We start from the raw sequence: 11,496 nt of genomic DNA on the forward strand, positions 1-11,496 counted from the left end.
AGGTAGAATAGGCCTTCAGCAACACATGCTTGCCACAAGAGATGACTTTGTTTGTCGTAAGAGGTGACTGATGGGATCAGGTGGTCAGACTCACTGACTTTGTTGACACATGTCATTGGTTCACAGTTTCAGAGATCGATGCTCATGCTGTTGATCCCTAGATTATCTGGTCCATACTCAGTTATTTACAGACTTTCTCCGTATAGTTGGTTATGTATCTAACTCTTATGTTGAGTGCAGCATAAAACAAAAATTCACATTTTTCTCAAATAGATCACCTTAAGTAACTGCTAAAGGTTTAAAACTCCAAGGCAAAAAACACAAGAGAGCAAGATTCTCTCTCCCTAGACTAACAACTAGTCTCTGAAATGAATATGTTTTACAGAAAAAAGTTCATAGTTTAAAAAAATAGAATATGATATAATATAAAGGAGGAAATCTAGACTTGCCCCATTTTCTAGACTTGCGTGAAATTTCTTGGATATATTCACTTCAGGGTTTGAATATGACAGACTGCTGTCTCCCCATTTCAAGATTTAATTTTTGTCAGTTTGGAAACATAACAACATAAAACATAGATTTAGAAGCTCTATATTATTTACAGCACAATGTTGCATATGAGGGCCGAGAAGTAGCCCAGAAACACTGTGCTGTAAATAAAAAGGTTGTGAATCCATACCATATGTTGTGTTACCTTCCAACTTCTAAATACCCATCAAGTATCAGTATCCTGGATGCAAAACATAATGGTCACCAGCTTCAGTGGCCAAGAAATTAGCGATGTCATTTGGTTGTGACGTCCTAGTTAGCAATGAAATCACAATGGTTTACAAAGCACTTTGATACAATGAGACTGTGATCTCACCTGATCTATATCCTATGTGTAAGCTAGTTTTGGATAAAGAAAATTGCTTAATGATACCTGAAGTCAACATTCACTCTTTCAGATCAGCTTGGTCTGATTTAAGTTAAAAAACTTTAACATTTAGTTTATGTTCCTTGCAGACATCCAAAATGATTGTGTATGATTGTCTTATCTTTGATAATAATATCATATTTAATAATATCATAATGTTTTATCTGTAAGTCTCCTTATTGATAAATTTACTGCATTGATATTCACATAAATACATAACCTTGCATGTTTTATGCTTCAGGATTATAACACATGGCTTTGATAATGTGTAATTGCTAGTCCTGGAATGAGAAATAATGCTAAGTTCATTATATCACAGTATGATATTATTGTATAACATAGTCTTCCTAGCTGTGATTAATAATACCCTACCTTGTCACTGGTACTTGACTCTGTGGTGCTGGGAACAGGCTTTGTGTTGATAGGATTTAATATACGTAGTCCATACCAAGTTGACAACAGTGTTGCATGTAGCGTGAAATGTTCTCTATGTTGGCCAATGTAGGGGTTAGCTACAAGACAAATACAAGTTCTTGAAGATGTTTTAAACAATCTTTGCAACTTGTTAACTGGAAAAAAGCTTGGGTTTATGCTGAAAGACTATTATGAATAGAGATTTTAATGTGATCATATTTTCCCATGATATATTATTTCTTTCTTCTTTAGTTTGGATTAGTCCCATATAGGTTTGAATCAGTGTAAGACAACCATAAGTTGGTGTATTACTGGTGCACAATGATTGTTCATTTGAATAAATGTATTGGCAAAGGAGGTCAATTTCTATTGCATTCATTACACACTGAATGCAGAAACATAAGTCACACCAAATGATACCAACTAATTTCTCCAAAATGGAATGTCTTCATATAAACTGAAACATCTTGTTCTGTCTTCTTTCATTCTCTACATGCGTGAAATAATCCTTGTGATGAATAATTGCAGATGCACAGATTGAAGTCATGTGTATCTACTAGCTAAGGCTGTTGCAGGTTGAGATCACTGTGAGCTGTAACCAGAGATTTACATTGGTTGTAACTTATCATAGCAAGCTGAATTGCTGGTGTGCAAGACTGGACCTGTTCTGAACTAATCTCTTTCAAATTAATTGTAAGGAAGTTTGCCTTTCAAATGGATGCTTTGGCAACCAAAGCAGCATAGACTTGTTGCAAAAAATGTGCAGTCAGTGCATAACCCACAAACTGAAAAACCTGTAAATATCCTTTTCGCAGACTTTGGTTTGTGGACATTATTTTTCTCTCACCCTTAATACATTGTTCTTGCATTATTATGTTATATTGACTGTGGACCAAATAGATAAATCTTACTCCAAAAGAAGCATGATTCTGGTAATCTGTATTTGCCATGTGATGATTTATGTGCTCAATTGGGCTGCAATGAATTCTCAGATGATACAGATCAGCATTTGGTGTATTGGTCATTATGTGCAGTGAAACAGTAACAAAATATGTTTGTATTGACAGTTTGACAGTGTTAATTTCACAAGTGACCATCGTAACATCTGTTCTATATTTGAGATTACATTATCTCAGTAAAGTACAGATTGTAGTGCTTGTGTTATGTGAGGGATTTGAACCCACACCCTCAGAGTCTGGCACCTAATGGGGCACACAAAGTCTACCACCTAACCTGCTCAGCCACAGTGACTTCCAGTGTGGAATCATGGCTTTATGTGTTATGGTCAAACTACATGTATTCAGTGTTGACCATTATACAACCTGGCTTGGATATATTCAATTTTACATATCTCGTTTTGAAACTAACATCCAACATTTTTTTTTATTAAGATTTATGAATATTCATTCTATAGAGCATGAATAACAAAGTGAATTCATTAAGGAATATGGATATTGACCATTATAAGTTAATGAACTGTAGCAGCCCTTAATCCTTGATGTTCACTATAATATCTGAATTTAGTTGTTTTGATAAGTGCAGATTTTGAGAATATGGTTCAGGTGAGATTTCAGTACCAAGGGAGGTAATCCTTGTAGCCATATTACTCATATCCACAAATCATGCCATCACAGTGCAAAGTCACTATACCAGTCTTAATCCTGAAACACTTGATGTGACAGTGACATGTTGTTCATATCGCGTTCCTGTACCAGCAGATAGGTTATCCAAGCTACTGGGACAAGAAGTGTAACATGGCAGTTTCTCTTACGTGTTCACTGGGTGTAACTCAGGGTATGTGATCTTATATTCTTTGGTGAAACTAACGATTCAGGTAGTTATTTCATTCAGAAAAAAGCAGTTGTGTCAAATTCTTATTGGCAGTATGAAGTTGCCTCAGAAAAGAGGCCTGTTTCGCCAAACAATGCTTGTAAATTGAGTGAGTTTAGTTTTATGCTTCTTTTAGATATATTCCAGTAATACTATGGCGGGGACACCAGACTTCACATTTTGCATCCATGTGGGGAATCAAACCCAGGTTTTTAGTGTCAACAGCAAATGCTTTAACCATTAGGCTACCCGACCACTCTCAATGCTTGTAGAGAAAATGAACATGACAGAAAATTGAACCATAATATTAAGACATATATGCTATGACAAAGAAACTGTGATAAATATCTTACTGTATGATTTAGTGTTTTTACTTGAACCATATGTCCTGATGTTTTTTCAGATGTGCAGTTAACTTGCATTTACATTTGTTTGTGATGGGTGCCATTTTTGGTCCAGGATATCCTCTCCTTTTAGGAAACATCTGATGTCATCACTATTAGATAGTAATCCATAGGCAAATGAGATAGATAATCAGAGTTCTACAGTGGATTCTGGGTTTGTTTGTTTATACAATGGAAGCTGTCGAAACCGGCATCTGTCCAATCCAGCAAGTTGTCAACACCAACATAAAATATCAGCACCATCTGTGGCTTGTACATTTATCATCAACTCTACAATCCAGGACATTGTCTAAACCAGATTATTTCTTCAGTCCCAATGAATGCTGGTTTAGACAACTCCCACTGTACGTAACAAATTTGTTTTGTTTTATCAGGGATACTCTATAACAGGGATTGGTCACTCGCTTGCTTTCCTTACCATTTGTACTAATTAACGTGTGCCTCGTCATGCTCCACTGCACATGTCGACTTGATTTGTTCTCAGTGCAAATCGGCTGCGCTTAACTGTATTTCAACCAGTTTATTGTCGGAAACTATCGGCATCTCCCGGAGTAATACTCGGTAAATTGGAGTAGGCTCCCCTGAATGTTGTCACAACAAGCTGGTTGCACTTCCTGTTGCCGAATGATGCATGTGTGGATTAATGAGAGGACTTGAGAATGTGTTTACACATTGCCTTGTTCAAAGACTCTCTGTTTATGTGACAATTTTGATACAGCGTTCGAAACAATCACCAGCCCAGAGGCCCAGCGTCGGTTGTTAATGCATCAGGCCAACAGTTTCAGTTATCTGCAGGCCCTTGTGGTCTTCTGTCAATAAGATCTCATTTCTTTTCAACTAGCATTTTGCCCATAATTTGTATTAATGTTCAGGAATTATCCCTGATCCTTCATGTTAGGATAACTTCCAGTTTCACTTCATAGTATTATATATTCAGTGCCGCATAGGAATGTCAGCAGTCTATAACTAATGTAAACTTCTCTGTGCTCCATACACTTCACTAATGGATTTTGTAGGGACTGTGAAACTCTCTACAATGAAGAGTTTTGTTTTTATTGGTTTGATTTCAACAAAATGGGTATGCAGACTTTAAAGACTGCAAGTGGCAGCAAGCCCTGATGGCCAAATGGCAAACTAAAGAACTGCAAACACTGTTATTATATGTATTTGAAATGATCTGTTACACAATTAAAATGTCTCATTATGTTTCAGTGGTTTTCTGTTTGTGTGGAATGCTTAGGCTGCATAAAAATATGTTTCTCAGGCACATTCTTTTCAAAAGTGACGAGTGAAAAAAGAAAAAATGTGAGGAGGGAGGAACACATTTTTATTTCTTTTTCCTTCAGGAATACAGTTTGGAAAGTTAAGCACATGTTAATGAGTTGTAGATTCAGTCACTCTCTTTCTTACAGACACTCCGTCTATAATGGACAAATGGACGGTCGTGGCAAAGTTGAAATTATTTTTTTAAAGAGGGCAGTTAATGAAGATGACCAGATGTCTTCCTGCATGTGCGCAATTGCATGGATACTGACAGAATGTCAACCGACACAGTCACTCAAACCTTAAAAAAACCTGAAAGTTTAAAACCATCACAAAGCGTTAAAAAGTCCTTTGCAGTTTTGTCAAATATCAACAATAGTTTCAGAACTAAAACATTCAAGCATCAAAGGCATCCATGGCAGATTAGAACAGATCAGATATGTCATACCTCACACTTTCACCAGATAGAATATTCCCCTCAATACTTAGAGGTGTATTTGAAAGAAATGAATTTTAGGAAGACTAAACACATTCAAACATTGGCTTGTAGTAATGAGTGATCAGATCAGATCAACGATATGTCATATTTTTCACACACATGAAATACTTGTGAATGTATACACCCTACCAATTATTTTTTTAATTCATAAAATCATCACTATTACTTCCAAATGCCTCTCATCAGATGGAACGTTTCCCTAACAGAAATTAAAGGTTTGTGTGAAAGAAGTTTTTTGAGCAATAACTAGAAACACTCAAAAAATGCTGTGTAGTACTTCAATGGCGGATCAGAACAGATCAGCGAGATGACACGTTTTTCACACACCTCAAATACATCCTAACAATATGTTTAGAATATCAAATTATAAATATAACCTGCAAACACCTTTCGGGTCATAGTATATTCCCCTCATAAATATTTAAGGTGCATGTGAAAGAGGTTTTGGAGCAATAACTAGAAACACTCAAAGTTATACTATTTCAATGGCGGATCAGAACAGATCCGCGAGATGGCACATTTTTCAACACCTCAAAAACACCCTACCGATTTTTTTTTAAATTATAAAATTAGCACTATTACTTCCAAACACCTTTCACTAGATGGTATGTTCTCCTGATGGAAATTAAAGGCGTATGTGAATGAAGTTTTTGAAACTGAAACAAAAATCTCAAACAACGCCGTGGAATATTTCAATGGCGGATCAGATCAGATCGGCGAGATGGCACATATTTCACACACCTCAAGTACGTCCTAACAATTTATTTTAGATTATGAAACTATCACTATTACCTGCAAACACCTTTCGCCTGATGGTAAATTCCCCTCATAAAAATTAAAGGTGTATGTGAAAGACGGTTTTGAGCAATATCTAGACACACTTCAAACAACGGCGTGTAGTATTTCAATGGCGCATCAGATCAGATCGGCGATCTGCCACATTTTTCACACACCCCAATTAAACCCCAACATGTTTTTAAGTCACAAAACTATCACTATTGCTTGCAGACACCTTTCAACTAAAGGTATATTTCCCTGCTAAAACATAAAGGAATGTGTGAAAGAAGCTTTTATTGACGAAACTCAGTCCATCTTCGCTGTGTACCGATAATTGAAGCCAGAGAGTTACAAGATGCCGACTTGAAACTTTACTACAAACGTATTTTCTTATACTGACACTAATTACAAATATGTGACTAGAACTGAAGTAACAGAACAGGTAACTTACCTTCTACGTGTAGGTTCCGAGTTGTCACAACACTCAGCGAATGCAATCAGCTGTTGAAAATGAACTGAGCTCAATCTTAAATACTAAGCTGCCGCCATATTGTCTCCACTGGTCACGTGACAAAGCAAGACATACGTTCAGTGGTTTTTCGAGGAGTTTCAACTCCCCTCTCTATATAGGCTCCCTGGTTTTATTCACTGTGATTTTCCTGCTTTCCCTATTGTTTCAGGTTATTTATCCATCACTCTGCATCCTTGATTCATTCATCTGAATGTACACTCTTCAAAAAGAGAAACGCAAAACCCAAATATCATTGAAAATTTGGTGTTATTCAAGGACATGTAGATCAGCAGAACACAAAGATACATGAATGAAATTTTGTGGATGCATTGATATTTTGTCCATATTTCATGAGAATAACAGTCATCACGGTCATTACTGCTGTCCATCAGGTGGTAGTCGGTAGCTCGTATGACCACCTCTAGCTGCTACCACTGCCCGACAGGTCAGGGTACAGATCAAATCAGTTGTTGGATGTTTTGTTGTGGAATCCTTCTCCATTCCTCTTGCAGTTTGTGGAACGACTGTTGAAATTCTGTGGTGGATTACGACGTTGACATCAATCTAATCCCAAAGGTGTTTGATTGGGTTTAGATCTCGGGATCTGGAGGGTCAGGGGAGGGTATTGATGTTGTTATTGGCCAGGTAGTCCATGGTGGCATGTGCTGTGTGGGGCCTGTTGTCCTGTTGGAAGAGCTGCCATTAACAGTCACCAAGGTGAAGGACATGTGGACGGAGAATCTGGTCGATGTATTACAAGAACAAGTTCTGATCTTAAGGTGTATGAGATCGCTCCCCACACCATAACACTCCCTCAACCGAATCGGTCCTCATGTCTGATGCAGGTTATAAGGAGCAAAACATTCATGACATCGTCTGTAGATACGGTCTCTACAACACCTCACCTAAGGAGATAACGGGATTCATCGCTAAACCATATGCGCCTCCTGTTTGCCAGGCTCCATGGCAACACTATGTTACACCATCTCACTCGTCGACGTTGATGTAGTCATGTCAAGGAGGGGCAGCCTTTGGACGTTTTTGCAAGCATTCCTACTTCTTGGACACAGTTCCTGATTGTCTGATTGGACACTCTTCAGGCTCCAAACTGTTCTTGTGCTGTGTCCTGGGCAGTACGATGGCGGTCACATAGGTGGGTTACCCAGATGTACCGATCTTGGGCAGGTGTGGTGACTCAAGTCCTTCCTGACTTTGAGGAGGGTCATTTGTCGAATTTGTTTGACGAAATTGATTGCACAATGGAATTATTGTGCTGGGATGAATGTTGAAGATCCTTGCCACCTCACTCTTTTGATTCGCCAGCTTGCAATCATCCAATTGCCTGATTTTGATTGGCAGCATTGAGACGTCCCATTTTCATGTACAGTACTTGCAAAGATCATGGATGAAATTTATGAGATTCATTTGGGTCTTTTATAGTCACATGCTGCACTTATGCCTTGCACGAGAGAAACAATCATTGTGCCTGATATTTGTGCTGCTTGATACCCGCACATCATGTCAATCCTGATTGATAACACCATTCAAAATCATTTTTGGTTGCATTTGGTCAAGCATGATTTTCTAAAACATTCCAGAAACAACCCTAAAAAAAATATTTAAGTTTACATACGTGTACAAAATTGTAAGTATCATTTTTGAATATCTTTATGTGTTTTTTAAAGAGTGTGTGTTTCCAGGTTGGCTATGGAGTACTTGACACTATTGTGACGACTTATTCCATATCTTCTGTAATTCAGTTCTGCCTTTTACACCCATTGGGAACTGTTAACACTGATAATCAAGACTGGTTATTCTCTGGTGTTTACATCTATACATGCATACATACTTGCGTGCATGCCTGCATGCATACATATGTACATACATACATCTGTACATGCATACATACACACACACACACACACACACACACACACACACACACACACACACACACACACACACACACACACCTACCTGCATACAGACATGCACACATACATACACAGCAACATGCATACACACACACACACACATGCATACAAACATACATACATGCATTTGTATAGCTCCTAATACACATATATTCAAACACACACACATTCACAGCTGGGTTGACTGGGACAGAGCACTTTGTCCAAGTTTACTGGACTTTGCTGCAGCCGCAACTAGGTGTATGCAGGTATTCTTGTGGCCACCATCTGGTCATCTACCAACATACTCATGTTTTTTTCTTTTTCTCATGGGGTATCAACTGCACACTAGGGAATGTAACAACACAGAAAGAGTCATATATCTACTGCATTAGCTGCTGCAGCAGAGAATTCTAGACTTCAAAGTTTTCATTAAGTGTGTTCTACGATTTGTAACAAATTTTAGATACCAGTTAAACATGTTACATCACTTTCTGGTGAATTGAAGGCAAGCTATAATGAAGCGATGGCACAAGGGAGATAACAGCTGTTTAAGGTAATTGTGCCTTGTGTCTCAGTGTTTCCTTCAACCAGTAAACCGTCTTGTGTTGACTTTTTGCTGATTAAGGACGATGTTTCCTTGTAAATAATGTATAGACAGGCAATTCCTGTCTAGGTCAAAGTGCTCTTCAAACAAGCACTGTTGCAAATTGGTAGCAAATTGACAGGGTAAACCCTTGACTTAAGTTGTCAGTATGAATAAGAGATACTACTTTTCCTTCATGTTTTTTTTAAGCTTCAATATTCTGAGAATTTAAACAGAATCTAGTGTATTTTTTATATGTAGACTGATCCAACACATGATATGATTCACAAGAAATTCCTGCTTTAATGATATTCAGTTTTAGTTGGTAAGAACCATTTCCTTGACCTTCGCCTTGGCTATAATTGTCAGAAGCCCTGACTCACCCCAGGTGTTGCTGGGGTGTATAGGCAGGGCTCATGCCTAAAACTTCCATAGTCATAACTGGTTATTATGCATTCTTTGATTACAAAGTGTTGTTATGCGGTGCTATTCTGTTAATCTGATAATCTACCTGTTGGTGAGCCTACAGTTAAGCGAGTTCATTGAAATATATATCCACTTGTTGATATAACTGCTGACTCATTGACTATGGTTCACTCAGAAATATTGCTTCTTAATGTTTTGGTTTGCACAGTATATTAAGCAAATGTAATTGTTTCAGTGAATTGCACTCTAATTGTTGTATGGCAGAATGACTGATTAAACTTGTAACAGTTGCTTCCCTTTGGGAATTCTCCCATTCCCATTCTGCCTTCCCATTTCTCAGTACCTAAACATATAAATGTGTGAGTTTCTTTGTGATTTTGACCACATTTACTTGAAAAAGAAAAGATTCAACACTATCTGTACCTTCCTTGGTTCCTTTACACTGGTTTTCAAGCTAATCCAGTGGGTAATTTTCATTAACCTTACATTTTAGTAAGCGAGTGAGTGAGTTAAAGTTATGCTGATATAGGCAATCTTTGAGCCATATCGTGACCTTAAATTCATAATAAACGCAATTAAATAATAATAATAAGAAGAAGAAGAAAACTGTCATCAAAGTATAGTAAGACCAGCTAGAATATCACAGTATCAAGAATTAAAACTAGCACCTCTAAAATTGGATTTCAAACGGGGACAATGTAATCTGAATAAGAGTGGGCTAAAAACTGCCAATAACTGATGGTAGATCACCACGTTAAAGCTCATGGCGACTTACAATACATTTGTTTCCTGCATGGACCCAAGCTGAGTTTACACCACTGCTTCAGATGTTAATGATTGTAAATAGATCAAGCCACAAGTTAAAATAATGTATGATTAAAGAATGTGGTAGATTTAAAATTACTTTGAACCTTACAGTTTATCATTTTGTCTACACTGATAACATAGCCACACCAATGGTTGACATGTGAAATTCAACAAATCTGAGTACTTTTGACTGACTCTTGGCTGAATGTAAGTAAACTCTGATTTGATAGAACAATGTTTACAGAGGTTCAGTACTGGATGGGGGGCAATAATGGAAAGAACTAACTTTGAAGAATGTACCTGCATTCATATACCTACCTATACAGTTGGTGGTAGTACTGCAGGTCACTGAGCATCCTGAATGCCTGCTATGGAAGTATCAAAGTGCTGTTGAATTTGTTTTGTTCACCTGACAGAAGTTGTAGGAAATGTCAGCAACATTGATGATGATGATGATGATGATGATGATGATGATGATGATGATGATGATGATGACAGGATTTATTTTCAAATACTTATTTGTTATAATATATGTGTTACTACTGCTAATACTTCGATGAAATCTTTTGCTTTGTTTTCCTGATGTTTTAAAATTTGATCTTCATTTGGCCTCTTGAGCTTTGATTATACTCAATGCATTTCTGGAAAGCTCGCTAAAATATTTTGACATCTAACAGTGACAGACCGAAAGAGTTGATCTGTTCCAGAAATTTGTGAAACCAAATTTGCTCAGTCTCAGGGTCATAGTCGTTTCTCAATGAAACAGAATGAAAAATGTTAATTTAAAAATTGTAAATGGTGAGAGTGATAAAACACTATGGAAGGTAATGAAATTTCCAAAAATTTCAGCCAGACCACAGGGTTGGTTAGATGTAAATGTTGCTACTCTGACTGGACTTACCTGCCCACAAAATAGCTTCATATATACATGCCTAAATTTTAACATAACAGTAACCTGTCTCAGGCAATTGAGCAGGCATGTATTTCAAACACTGACAATGCCATTTAGAAAGTGGACAGATGTAACATGTTATATTTTGGATTACTGTCTTAGTAAAGTACAGATGCTAGTGCAGTGTCAAACTATAAACTCACTCGCTCATTCACTCAGTTACTTATCCAGGTGAACTACAGTGCTATCAGTTCTACA

The 11,496-nt window shown here is 37.4% G+C and overlaps 1 protein-coding gene across 1 annotated transcript in view; it reads left to right on the forward strand.

Moving 5' to 3' along the window:
- LOC137277122 (coiled-coil domain-containing protein 73-like) overlaps positions 1-11,496 on the forward strand; it is a 143,522-nt gene that overhangs the window by 87,865 nt on the left and 44,161 nt on the right. The gene's annotated exons all lie outside the window — the stretch shown is intronic.

Source organism: Haliotis asinina, chromosome 3 (genome assembly GCF_037392515.1).
Source record: "Haliotis asinina isolate JCU_RB_2024 chromosome 3, JCU_Hal_asi_v2, whole genome shotgun sequence".
In the NCBI taxonomy this organism is placed as follows: domain Eukaryota; kingdom Metazoa; phylum Mollusca; class Gastropoda; order Lepetellida; family Haliotidae; genus Haliotis; species Haliotis asinina.